General features: G+C 40.6%; 1 protein-coding gene across 1 annotated transcript in view; it reads left to right on the forward strand.

Annotated features, from left to right (window-relative positions):
* The first annotated feature begins 1421 nt into the window (after positions 1-1421).
* The window catches only part of LOC105927081 (G-protein coupled receptor 22), a 30425-nt gene continuing 17328 nt past the window's right edge, over positions 1422-14518 (forward strand). Inside the window, exon 1 of the mRNA XM_012863682.3 lies at positions 1422-1956. The gene's annotated coding sequence lies outside the window, so the exon portion shown is untranslated. The remainder of the gene's footprint in view (positions 1957-14518) is intronic.

Genomic DNA, 14518 nt, shown 5'->3' on the forward strand with positions numbered 1-14518 from the left:
GATAAACTAAAAGGAATTTGTAAATCAAGGTAGATCCAAAACATAAAAATGGTCTTGCATGTTTTTCTGATTAACCAAGACAAATAAAATTTGATCAAAGCCTGGTTTTGGTTAAAACCTGATGGACATTTTTGCTCCTATTTACAAAAACTTCTGAATAAAAGAAAAAAGGTTGGTCGATAAAAGGATCCAAGAAGTTTTTATTGTCATTTCACACATGTTAAAACATGAGGTGGAACAACATTTGTTGCTCTGGTCTCAGAGCAAGCCTAATAGAATAAAGTAAATAATAGAATGCAAATAGCTATTCATGTATAAGTAGAAAAACAAAATAAGCTAAGTGGGTAATATAAAAGCACTATAACAGTGGAACAATATGAAAATCAAAAATGTTTTTATCTCTAAGTTGATTTTAGTTATCTTGCCATAAATAAATGAATACATAAAAAGTGTAGAGCTGCATCAATCTCCTGTGCTTGGAAGCATTCTTAAATTGCACTTGGGGGATGAATAAAATCCTCCCATGGACCTCAAATGGTCCAAGGACACCCCTGTTTTAAATCACTATTTACATGATGGCTGCATTTTTCCAAGTCAAGAAAAGCATAAATGATTGAGACATGTGGCAATAAATATGCTCAAATATATCTGCATGTATGTAGTGTATTTCTGAAGCCATTAAATGTGTGTTGTTCAAGGTTATACATTCGTTTAACATCAGTTTATTAACAGGGAAACGTTCAACACCAGCATTTCAGATGCAATAAAAAGCTTAATGGAACATTTGCCTATTAGCAAACTGTGTTAGCTTTCTGTCAGCATTTAGTAAAGACAAGACAGTAATGGTCTACCCATTTGCTTTCTATTTTGTATTTATTTATTCATTTAAATTTGAATGCTGATATGGGAGTTTGATGCTCCTGCTCTCACCAGAGAGCCCGGCATTCATCTTAATCCTTCTCCCTCACACTATCTCACACGTTCAGATGGAGGTCTCTCCAAAGAGGAGAATCAGCGTGAGCAGCACTGACAGGGACCTTTTTATTTATTGTGCTACAAGGTCACATATTCAGCAGCCAGTGACCTTGACACAGCTTCCGACAGAGTGCTCAGCAGAGTGAAGTGTGCTCTTTAGCCCCGTAAACACGGCTCTGGACCTGTGATTCTGTTGATCTTACAGAGCCTCAGGAAATCCCTACGTGTTGCAGCAAAAGATGAAATGGGTCTTAAAGTCTCCTCCAAAGTGAAGGGGCGCCGATCGTGAAATCAAGCCCCTATATCCAGTCATGCCTGCCTCCGGGGGAGATCAAGCAAGTGTGCGTAATGCGTTTTAGGGGAGTGATGGAAGGAGGCGCATTTGGGAAATCACGCTGAATTACAAGACGAGCGTTCACCCTTGAGGAATTTCAGGTCGTCCTTGTGAAACGCTACCCATGCACGCCACCTACCCCACCACTACACCTTCTCCAGCCTCTCCATCTCCTCCTCCCCACCCGACAAACCCCCCTTTTTCTCCATCCTCTCCGCTTCCCCTCCCCTCCGCTTGCAGATCTCCGTCTCGGTCGCTGGGATGGAGCAACTGCGCTCCAGCGTGCCGTTAGCGCACGATCATGCCTGTGGCCCGTCCGTGTGTGGGATGTTGCGTAAGGAAGGGACAGGTGTTAGCGCGCCGCGTTGAAGAAACGCGTCAAAAACAAGGGGGACATAGTGGATTAGTGAGCGGACAGCGCATACTGTTGCGGCAGCAGCACTCCGCATCTGCAGGCGCGGAGGGTTTCCCCCCCTCCCGCTGTAATATTTATGACAAAACGGAGGCAAAATATTCTGGTCACGTTTTTGGCTGACAGCCGGCTGTCCTGGAGAGCGCTGGAGTGGATCGGGGGTCCAGTGCTGGAGAAGGCGCAGCGCTCCGACACCTGCAGTACGATGTAAAGGGAATTCCCACCAACAAAACCGGTAAGTTTAACACTTGTCTTTGGCACTTCTTCTCATGAGATTATTTTTTTTCCCCCTCTGCTATAAACTAATCCGTTTAGGCGACTGCATTTTTACACACTCAAAGTCTAAGCGCGATTCTGACATGCAAAGATGCATTGTGCTCATTTAAACTGGCAAAACTAAAGCCAGGAGAAGGGTTTAGGCTTTTAAAATAGATACTATATGGACAAGCCTCTGTAATTTGGCACAGGCAGTTGCGGAAAGACCGATGCAACTGTTGGGACTGCGATCGAGGGGTAGCAACAACATCATCAACAGACTTTTAATGAGGCCTTAAAAACCCCGTTTGCCATTTCAGACGAAATTAATTGCTATGTGAAAAACTATTTTAGGAAGCGAGAACATTTAAAAAAATATGTTTTTTCGTTAATATGCACAATAGTAAAGGTACAAATGGTTCTTTTCCAGTGACCGTTATTATCCTCCAGCTTCATTATTCCCGATGCTTGCCATGGAGGTGGCTTCTCTGATTTTTTTTTTTTTTTAATTGTAGCGCCTCAATCAATGTAGTGATGTTTTCACATGTAATGTTTTGCTCTCTTAAAACTCCTCTGTCCTGCATCTCTTCGATTGCTGATAAGCTGTTAAGCCATGAGCTCAGGACTCTTTAGGACTTCTTTGTTGTTACTTACCTACCTTTAATAATAAAGACATTACTACCTGGGTTTGCACTTAGAGCATAATGGTTATGCAAAACAGAAACAAAAATCTGAGGAAGCTAAGAAGTTGAGTTTTCACAAATAATTCTCACTAGTTAAGAATGTGTCTTTTATGCTGATCTCAATATAAGGTGCTCTTCTTGCCAAACAGCTTTAAAAATGCTCCTATTTATTATTTTTTTATTGCAATACATTTTCAGATGATTTCTATAAAACACTAGTAAATGTTAAATGCTCAATGTAGAACCTGAAATCCCAAGCCAGGTTTGGCATCATCAACCAGTGCATTTACAGTCAAATATCCTCACATTACTCAGACCCATGGATTGGCTCTCACAAAAAGCATTAGAAAAACTATTATTACACCGATATTTTTTTCCACCCTTGCGGTTTTGTTGACCCCTAATAGTGTGACACCCTGGGTTGTGAGCCAGATTGCCCACATTAAAGACCGCCACAGGTCAGTGTCACTGAAGAGAATATTATTTATGTCCTTTTAAAGTTGTGCAGAGCTGGCCAGACATGAAAGCAGAATATGCAGCTTCCTGGGGCCCCTGCTAACCTCAGGGGCCCATGTGCACTTGAAATCCCACAGGAATATTTCACAAATGTAGATATTATAAACATAAAAGGAAATCTTCAATTAATAAATGCTGCTAATTTATCTACCCTCTTCTGCTGGGGTCACAATGCATACAATTGTCAGTTTTACATTGTCAGTTTGGGACGATAATACATTTGGCCCCTGTTTGTAATTAAGTCCCTTTTTCAGACAGAAATTCCAGACCAAAAGAGTGAGCCATAGGAATAACTCTGTTTAGTCACAAATTTACTGAGGATAATTTTGCATTAACACAACTGTGCCTATGATGTCTTGATCAGAAGGGGTCTTGCCAGGGCTAGCCCAAGGTTGTATAAATTAAGTTTGGGGCCCTTCAAACCACACTTCAAAACAGATTTATCCTTAATAAATCCCTAAAAAACAACAATTGTTTAATTTATCTCTGCTGAAACTCTCATGTCAGCTTTAACAGTATTACCATTCTCAATAAAACACATATACACATTTTAGACCTATGGTTTGTGTTCAGATTTAAGCATTTACAGTTTGCGAGACCTCCACTGGAACCACTGCTTAGTTCACTAGTACCTTGGGCTGGCTCTGGTTCTTGTTCTAATTAAATAATATATTTTAAATGAATAAATCCATAGGCCTATTTTATCCATGGGCTATCCAACACATAAGCATATGAAGCAAAACATTCTGTCATGGAGTTAATTTAAGAAATGTCTTATTGTATGGTGTAAGCAAAAACATGTAAGCATGGACAGAATTGATGAATTGTGTTTGTGGGTTGTGGTCTTAACTGGAGGTGGGGCCCCTACTCACATGGGAGCCCCTTTAATTGTGAGTCGGCGCTTAACATTTTCTTCAGAAAGGTCTTCTGCTTTTATGTAAACATTTATGCAAACAGCTGTACTGAAAAGCTCTGTTCTGCATTAAGGTTGCGGTTTGTGCTCTCTACAGGTGTACATTGTTATTCATTTGTTTGTTTTGCACTTGGCCTCTGCTGCATGTTTCTTATCTTCCGCAGACTGTTTTTAATATTGATCTTGTAATGATAAGCTGTAAAATAGGAACAAGTTTGTTCTGCAGTGTTTTGTGAAGGACTTCCCACTGCGGAGAAAGATGCACCTGCAAAGCTAGGTCTTGTAAAGTAATATCTATTTAAATTAAACAGTTTATATTAGATTCTAGGAAACATCATTTTCACTAACAGGTCCAAAACGTAGTATTATAATTGTGAAAATTACCTGTTTGCATTGTATTATTTGTGATATGATATAATACATGCTGCAAGCCTTAAACTACATTTATGTTGTGTTTGGTCATCAATTTTATACACACTGCTCAAACTTCTGGAATATTATTCTGGTCAGTTCAGGAATAGAGACGGCTGTTACACTGTGTCGGCTTTTTGTTTTGGAGTTAATGAAATTAACAGTTGCACTAAAGGGTCAACAATGAGACAAACCCAAAAGCAGGGCTGGTTATGCAGGTGGAGACCATACAGATTTTTTTTTTACTGCTTTTCAGTAGTTTTATGTTTGACCAGGATCAGTCTCACTACAGGCAGCATGAGGCGATACCTGGACCCTACAGAGGCTGCACAGGCGGTCCAACTCCACAGGGATGAAACATCATTATGCTCCATTGCCAGTAGGTTTGCAGTGTCTTCCAGCACAGTCTAAGAAGCATGGAGGAGATTCATGGAGACAAACAGTTACTCCAGGAGATCTGGACAGGACTATCAGAGACCCTTAACCCATTAACAGGACCGGTATCTGCTCCTTTGTGCAAGGAGAAACAAGATGAGTTCTGCCAGAGTCCTACAAAGGGACTACCAGCGGGCTACTGGCATGAATGTCTCTGACCAAACCATTATAAACAGGCTTCATGAGGGTGGCCTGAGGGCCCAACATCCTCTAGTAGGCCCTGTGCTCTGTGCCAGGCACTGTGGAGCTCGACTAGCGTTTGCCACAGAACACCAGAACTGACAAGTTTGGCACTGGTGCTCTGTTCTTTTCACAGATGAGAGCAGGTTCACTCTGAACTCATGGTGCAGACGATAAAGGGTCTGGAGAAGCTGAGGTGAACGTTATGCTGCGTGATCGACGTGGTGGTGGTTAGTGTTGGTCTGGGGAGGCATCCGTGGAGGGACACACAGACCTGTAAGGGATAAATGATGGCACCCTGACTGCATTTAGGTATCGGGATGAAAGCCTTAGACTAATTGTTAAATCCTTCGCTGATGCAGTCGCTCCTGGGTTCCCTCTGGTACATGATAATAGCCAGCTTCATGTGGCAAAAGTATGCAGCCAGTTCCTGCAGGATGATGGTATAGACGTGTCATGGGCCATGCTCATACAGGGCATTGTTAAGCATACGTACAAGTTTCTGGGGGCCACACTAACTACTGAGGATCATTTTTTTAGTTGCTGCATGGATATTTCAGCAAATTGGACTAACCTGACACATCTGTTTTTCTGTGACTTTGAATTAAGCCCTCTGTGGGTTGAAAAGTTTAGCTTTCATCAAAAGATGTGGCAACCTTTTGTTCCCAACACATTCCCCATTCCATACCGGTGTGAATGTCCAGCATCTTTTTTTCTTCCCATTGAAGCTTTGAAGTGTTTCTTCACATTTTTTGAGCAGTGTATAAAGAGCTGCATGAAAGTCCACCCGTGTGAATGTGTGTGTGTGTGTGAGAGGGAGAGCAGTCAGCGTCACACAGCTTTGCAGTTAAACAGGATTTTGTAAAACAAAGAAAGAAAGATTTTAATTAACATTTTAAACTGCATTAAGCTTCTGCTTTTTAATGTTTAGCAAAAATAGCATGAATAGCTTGATTATGGTATTATTGCTGTTAACATCAACACAGATTTCTAAAAGAATACTAACATTTCCAAATCCAGCCTGTTCCATGACAAAGAGCATTTGTTTGTTTAAATTAATAAAAAATGACATATTTTTGTAATAGGTTCAGCTTTGTTGTAATAAAGTTTCTTACCAGCCAATCAGCAGGCAACACCGGTCAAAGTAAAAATCCATCTATACTAGTCACAAGTTGATAATTACAGTTAGAGTTGCGTTATCTGCAACATTTACTTACTGTAGATTTGAAATCCAGATCTAAAATTGAAAATTTAAAGTCCAGTAACCAGCTGATTTCTTGGTGCAATTATATGTAAAACAGAAAATGTTAAGAATGCAGCTTTGAAAGGAAACAGTTTGCAACTTACACATAAAACAGTTATAATTTTGTGACTTAGACTATACAATTAAAGGACTTCTGTGGAAAACCTTAAGTTATTGCCGTTCTCATTCTGAGTAGATGCTGAATACAAACATTTAAGAGACTAGAAATTGTGATTAAAAAAAAAATTCCCTGCTATCATTCAGAGGGTTAGCTTGAGCGTTCACTTTGCATATGGGTCATTGTAGGTTTGCATCTATAAATGTATTTATAGACAAGCTTTGATGCTGCTAGTGGGGGAAATATTCCGCCACACGCGTGTCACTCTCCAGCTAAGCGCGGCAGCATAGTTGAGGGAAGCTGTCACATTTGGCTTCGGCGCGGTGAGAAACGGGAGTACTGTACCTCTGATGTGACGCGCTGATTGAGAGGTCTTATTTACCTTTTCGGATGACAGCGTTGACACAGTTGCCAGGGAAATTTTTAGGGTTCCAGTGTGAGAAGTGTGCAACATTTTCCAAATAATACTGGAAAGGCTCTGAATGTGTTGTGTGGATTTTGAACATATTGTAATAGTCTATAAACTCACTACTGACATTTGAGTGTAGTGAAATAGTTTTCAGTGCCTTGAGGCAGTATTAATACCCCTAAAATTTGTCGTATTTTATCAAAACTACAACCAAAAAAATTCAATGCATTTGATCTGATTGGGGAAGAGAGTAATTGTAAAATGGAAGGAAAAGTTTTCATGGTTAAATTACACAGATCTGAAATGTGTATAATATATTCAGCTGCTCTTTTTCTGATTCTCATAAATAAATTCCAATACATCCAGAGGTTGTGATCTAATATCAGCATGAATCCAGATGTTCTGTGAAGGCCCCAGAGATATGCTGGAGGATATTGGTAAACAAACAGCATCAGGAAGACCAAGGTGCACAGAAAACATGTCAGGGATAAAAAGGTATAAAGTAGGGTTAAGTTATAAACTAATATCCAAGTTTGAACATCTCTAAGAGCCGTCTTCAATCCATCAACTGAAAATGGAAAGAGTTGGACACATCTGTAGACCTACCAAGACGTCGCCATCCACAAATTGACAAGCCAGGGCCAGGGGAGTATTAATCATAAGTGGCCAACAGGCCCATGGTCATTTTGGAGGAGCAACATAAATCCACAGCTCAAGTGGGAGAATATGTTGCCTGGGCAACTATTAGTCATAGTCCAATAATCTGATTTATGTGAAAATGTCACGATTACTGGATTGTTTGATGAAAGCCATGACAAGTCCCCTCTTCAGTTTACCACAAACCATGTAAGAAACATGGCAAACATGTGGAGGAAGGGTCCTCTGGTCAGAGGAGACCAAAACTGACCTCTTTGGCCCTCATGCACCAAAACTCTGGTGCAGGCAAAACGCTGAGGCTTCTGGGTAGGAGCCCACAGGCAACACTGGGCAGATGTTCTGTGGCAGTCCTGGGCAGGCGCACTGCAGCAACGCCAGGCAGGATCCGTGGCACGGTGGCTGATAGATAACTAGGGCTGGGCGAGGTTGACGGTAGTGAAACTGTCCAGGTCATCTCCGGAAACTATGAAGCCAAATAAGGTATCCAACAAGGGCGAGGCGAAATGAGGAAATCCTAAAGACGAGAACCAGGCTGGAAACTTGGCAGGCCAGGACAAACGCTGGCCATCTACTCTTTGAAGGGTTTTCAACAGTCTGGCAGCATGAGACTGTGGGAGCCCAGCACATGAAGGCAGGGGAACAGGTGTTGGTAATTAGCTTAACGCGCTGCTGCCAGAGGATCCACAGGTGACAATAATAATCAGGAGGTGCAGCAGGAGACCGAGGGAGCAGACAGCTGTCCAGAATCACAGCAAGAACGGGGGACCTGTGGAAGAAGTTTGGTTAGAAGTTGCAAAAGTCGTTGGGCTGGGGTGTAGATTAACCTACAACCCTAAAAATACAATGCGAGCTACGATGATATGGCTTCGATGTAGTGATGGTGAGACGAGGCCTCATCAGGCCAATTGCTTCAGGAAAGCGTTTGTTTCTCGAAGCTTTGTTTGCACATGAAATCACCTACTGACCGATTGACTGACATAACCACAGTCACTAAAATAATGAAGCTTGCCTCTATTTTTATCCTTTAGGACCTTTGGGAATTATTATTAATAAGTAATACCCTTTAATGTATCTTATGATAGTCGCATGTGTATATTAAAATATTTTTAACATGTTTTGTGTGTATTTTTTCTAAATACAATATTATATGGCTGGCTCTGTATTTTTTTTCTGCCACTTTATTGAAATGGCATGGGACAGACAGACAGTTAAAGTGCTTGTGCAACGTGGAAAACGATTTTATTCAGAAATAAGAGTTTTTCATCAGTTTTTGGTTTAGATGGATTTTGTTTAGCTTTTTTTATTAAGAAAATTAAATAAAAAATTTCTACAACTATATACAGTGAACAAAAGAAGAACATCCATAACAAAGTAATCCTTTTCCCAAAAACTCAAGAGATGATAAAACATGCATTCAGCCAAAACCTATGACTTTGAATCTAGAGTCAAGGAGGGCTGGGGATAGGATGCTCATGGTCTACAAAATCTGAAGCTTTTCCCGTAGTTGGCTGATGAGGTGGTCTCCAGCTTCTAATGCAGCTGCTGGTGCTGACTTTGTCATCTCCTCCTGAAGGATTTTCTTGAGGGGACCCACTATGGAGGCAGAAACATTTTTCTCTGCAAACAGCTCAACAGCAGCGTCATAAAATGGAGACAGTAAACAAAGGCAATAGCTAACGCACCTCACCTATAAATAAATAAACAGTGAAAAATACAGTTCTTGATAAGCAAATCTAATGAATCTTAAGAATGTTAGATTTACCTCAAGTCAAATATTCCCAGATAGGTGAGATCCTCCTCTTCCTAGCTGGCTCCATCCTCTGTCATCTCCTCACTCTCTTATATCTCTAAGCTCCTCCTCCTCTCACCTAAACTTTACAAACTGTCTTCAAACTGTGAAAACTTGATCCAAATTCTTCTGTCCAATCTATCAACATCGAAAACCTGAACTGAGTGTGGAGTGAGAAAATTAGACCCTGATGTCCTCCAGCAGCCTAGGCCTATCACAGCACAACTAAAGAGATAGCTCAGGGTAACATGAGCCACTCTAACTATAAGCTTTGTCAAAAAGGAAAGTTTTAAGATTAGTCTTAAAAATAGATAGGGTGTCTGCCTCACGGACCAAAACTGGGAGTTGGTTCCACAGGAGAGGAGCCTGATAGCTAAAGGATCTGCCTCCCATTCTACTTTTAGAGACTCTAGGAACCACCAGCAGACCTGCAGTCTGAGAGCGAAGTGCTCTGTTAGGAACATACGGGGTAATCAGAGCTCTGATATATGATGGAGCTTGATTATTAAGGGCTTTATACGTTAGAAGGAGAATTTTAAATTCTATTCTTGATTTAACAGGAAGCCAATGAAGGGAGGCTAAAATTGGAGAAATATGATCGCTCTCTGTGTCTCAACACACGCTTCGAAGCCTCGGCTCATCTTATAACATCCCTACTTAGATGAAAGCATATGTGTTACTATGACCTAGACCTATATCTAATCTGTGACAAAACGTTATTGGTGCTAATACCAACTCATCCAGTCTGATTAAGCCTGAGCTCTTTTTAAAAGAGGTTTTGCAAAGAGAACAGTGAAAAATGTGCATGTGCATTACTTTGTGTTGTTCTATCAAATAACATCCAAACATAGGACATTTAAGGTTTTTGGAGTCGCTTTTTGTAAGGCGCCGTAGGTGTTATTGTGGAGATTTAAACCTAAATGGATGCTCATCGTTTTAGTTGTTTTTTTTTAGAATGTGATAATAAAGCTGCACAATAAGAATCCACCTTGGAGGTAGGATGGAATAGAAAAGTAAAAACCCAATAGACCACAGTAATTGCCTTGTCGGCAGATGTATTGATCACTGACGACTGAGACGGCTCATTTCTTTTTACAATGTTCGCTGTGTAAAAGTACAGGATACTTACGATTATTTTCAAACTCAGCACAGTAAATACAAGTGTTGCTTTCAAAGGTGCATGAGCGCAGGAAAGCAGAAATCTCAGAGCAGATCTTCTCCCTAGATTGGATATGAGAGGAAAAAGGGTGACGGTGAAAGTGCTGCACAGGAAGAGCAGATAGCAGGAGGATACAATACATCATTCGAAGAGCAGAAAACTGGAGTAATCATGAGCGGGAAGGGATCATTTTGAAAGGAAGGAGAAAAACTGCATCCATGCTCCAGGTCATATTCTAGATATGATCTTAATATTTCAACATGCACATTGTCATGCTCCTCACTCACCTGTTGCATTAGTGGCAAACTGACAGCTGTAAGACGCATACAAATGTGAGTCTAATTGATGTTGCCCCTCCTGGAGTGTTTCATTTAAAACCCTCTCCATGTAGAACAAAAAAGGAAATGCTTTTGTGTCGTCTGGTCTGAATCAAGTATCGCATGCGCTGTTCACCCCTCAGAGCTAAGGTTAAACCCCCCGCCTGCCATTGTGTTGTGATATCATAGTTGATAGCCCTGCAGTGAAGCTCTCCTCTCTTGGCCAACGGTGTCCTGTCTGCTGGAGATAAATGGCATTAATTGAGTTCTAATTGCCCTCCAGAGTCAAATAGCTTAATCATTTCAACCTGATACTGACTACGTCTGCAATTTTATTTTTTTTCATCAGCTCAATTTTCTCCGTTGCTCTTTTTGATTGGCCTTAAAAAAAAAAATCATACCTTTTTATCAACTAAACTGAGTCATTCATGGACGGAGAGTATGAGCGTGCTTTAGAAATCTGGTGCAGGCTCTCCTTTCTCTGCCGACTCTGAATGAAAGCACTGTCTAATTAATTTTAAGCTGAAGGTTAGCTCTGCATGAGCCCAAAACTGTCCTGATTATCATTGATTTCCCCCCCCCCCTCCCATTTCAATGCTCTGCTTTTGTTCAGCAGTTACCAGTCAAGTCAGAGATAACATTTGGAGTTCTCACTGTTGTGCTGGAGAGCGATGTTCTTATCTGGGCCTTATGTTTGCTCTTGTGCAAACATCAAACAATGCTACATATATTCCCTGCAGATGATTTGACACAGCTTCACTAATCTGCCACTCTAATGAGCCGAGAAACACAGCAATCTGCTGCGAAGTTTCTGTTAAAAATAAACCCGTTTAAAGAGTATTTGTTTGCAACATCTGCTCCACACAACACAATTACACAGCTTCATCTTTCTATAAACCAATTTAAAACAACCAATTTCCACTTTTGCGATCTAAACTGTCAAAAAGGAAACTTCAGTTTACGTCTCACCTGAATTTGACCACGGGCAAATGCAAACTAAGGTGCTGCAAAGGGCTGCCAGACATGCTGGTGATGCCAAGAGCCATTCAATTTATATACAGGATAGGTTAAAACTTCCTATTTTTTCCTATTTTCAACTTCAATTTTGTTATCAGAGTAGTATTTTAAATGATTAAAAAGTTGTATGACAAATTCTTAGATTTTCTTTTAGGTTTGAAACAATTGGCAAATCCACTTTTGGTGGCATAATTTCATTACAAATGCAGAACAACTCAACCTATAATTATAAAGCAATTTTGAAAATTATACCTTAGTATTTTAGGTTGATCGAAGCTTTTAGGAACGTTTGCTTGCTGGAAAATCTCCAAAGCTCACAATGTAGAGAACTGCCTGTATTGTGCTTTCTTGGATTCCTTCAATCTTTATGGCAAGCGTTAGATGGCATCCGCATGGCAATGATGCCAGGAAGGAGCTCTTTTCAGTCCTCTCATCAGAAACACACGCGTGGAATAGAGTTTGCTTGGCTCTACCTCTCTGAGACCAAGCCTGAGCTTCCTTGGAATAAACACTCCTGGAGGGTTGTTTGTTAAGCAAAGGATGAATATTTGCAACAGCACGTCATGCCCACTGTTAAGCATGGTAGAGGATCCGTGATGCTGTGGTACTGTTTCTCTTTCAAAAGCCCTGGAAGAGTTCATGGCATCATGGATACTTGTAAATAAAAAGCTGGTGGACTCTCTCATGCTGCCAAATCAACACAGAAATATTTCACCAGACAGAAAATCAACCAATGTCCATAACCACCTCAGATCTGAATCCTAAAGGAAAACCTGTGGAATGAGCTGAAGAGGAGAGAGCTGAAGACAGGTCCGGGACTCTTTTGTGTGAAAAGGGATGGTCAAAGATCCCGTGCTCTGCGCGCCGCGCTCCAACTTAGTGAAATGCTGTTAGAGGTGACTAAGTACAGTACTTTACCAAAAGGCTCTTTTAGAATAAAAGTATTGCCAGCAGGATTCAAATAATAGCCAGTGGCAAAGTCCATTTCCCCACACTACTGAGTAAATCATTATAAATTAAATGTTGGCTTTTTTCACAGTAAGATGCAATAAAATATACATTTATTTCAAAGGCTTAGGTTGGGCTGTGATAGCTGGCGGGCATTGGTCTCAACCACATGTGCTTCCTTATCTGATTTTTTTTTTTTAAATATTGGGTCTGCCCGGTTTAAGATGACAAACTGCTTTTTTCATGTGCACATCCTTTATGTGACATTCATCGCCACTGGCAGTACAAAAAAAAAAAAAAAAAAATGACACGTTGAAACCAAACATTGCACCCCAGCCCGTTTCTCCCATAATTGAACCAGTTTGCAGTCAATCTGATGATGCCATTTTTTTTTTAACTGCTGAATTTAACGAAGCTTAGTTCTCAATCGAATGGGTTTCGGCTTAGCAGCGATTCGTTGTAAAGGAAGCAAACGATAGCCGTCCCCGTGATCTACTGTTCCCATCCTGTTGGTGGGAGATTTTCAGTGTATGTATCTGGATGCGCTCAGAGCAGCATGTGTGCTCAGGTCAAAGCTATTGCCAGGTGTTATCATCCTGCTGCTGGTCCGCTGCTGTGTCACCAGAGAACCATTAAAAGCCTCGGCAGCCCTAGCTATGTGACTCAACTATTTACAACATTCCAACACAAAGCAAATCAACACAGGTGGGAGGCAGCGCACAGGCCATTACACTCTGATGATTGCATCCAGACAATTAATTTAACTCCTGATAGAAAGTGCTATTGGATTTAATTCAGACTTTATTAAGGGCACAGCTTGTAAGGAGTTTGAGATGTAGAGATGGTGGCAGACATCACTGATCAGGGACAATCTTCTAAAAGCACATATACAATGAAAATGTTATTTAGGGGTTTAAAAATCAATACAATGAGTGCTGATTTAGCCTTTTATTTTATTCTGCTTCTTTTCTGCGTTACATCTTTAACTAACCATTGCTATTTTCCACAATCGTACGCCTTTGTAGACATAATTTATCTTCATTTCACAAGCTTTCGCTCTCGGATAGCTTTTTGTTTAAAATAGCGGTGATTGCATGACAGCCTTGATGAGTGCATATTGATGGGACGTGCGTTTAATAGCAAAATGATGTAGCCGGGGCGTCACTGCTGGGTGGAGGTTGCAGAGGGGTGCCTATAAAAAAATGGCAGAGCTAAATTAAATCCACTGAGCCCGCTGTCAGGTGGTAATGAAGCCTCACACTGGTTCAAACCTGTCTTGGAAGCAAAGTTTCTATTCCTACACATTGCCATGCAGGCTCTAATAATTAACCTGTCCATTGCTTCTTTGCTGATGTTCTGGTATTAGAGCAGCCTATTAGAAATAAGGCATTTAAGATAACTCAACAGGTAACCGTGAACAACATTCTGCCCGCTTTTTTTCTGGGAAATAGCGGGCACTTTGATTTCAACTGAAGTCAATGCAACTCCTGGGGTGATTGATTTATTTAATTTTCACATTTTGCTTTTGTGTAAAGCTAAATCACATATTACTTTTAGGGTGTGTTTTTGGTCTTTTACACAGTGAACATTTATTTGATGCATGGCAGTTTTTGTTGCTTATTTTATATACTGCAATTTCCAAAGTGGCTTCATTATTAATAAATAAATAAACTCTTTATAAAATGAATTAAGAATATTAGTAAATAGAGCATGAAGTTTTACCCACCTCAGTGGTGGCAGCTGAGAA

The sequence above is a fragment of the Fundulus heteroclitus genome, chromosome 20 (assembly GCF_011125445.2).
Source record: "Fundulus heteroclitus isolate FHET01 chromosome 20, MU-UCD_Fhet_4.1, whole genome shotgun sequence".
NCBI classification, from domain to species: domain Eukaryota; kingdom Metazoa; phylum Chordata; class Actinopteri; order Cyprinodontiformes; family Fundulidae; genus Fundulus; species Fundulus heteroclitus.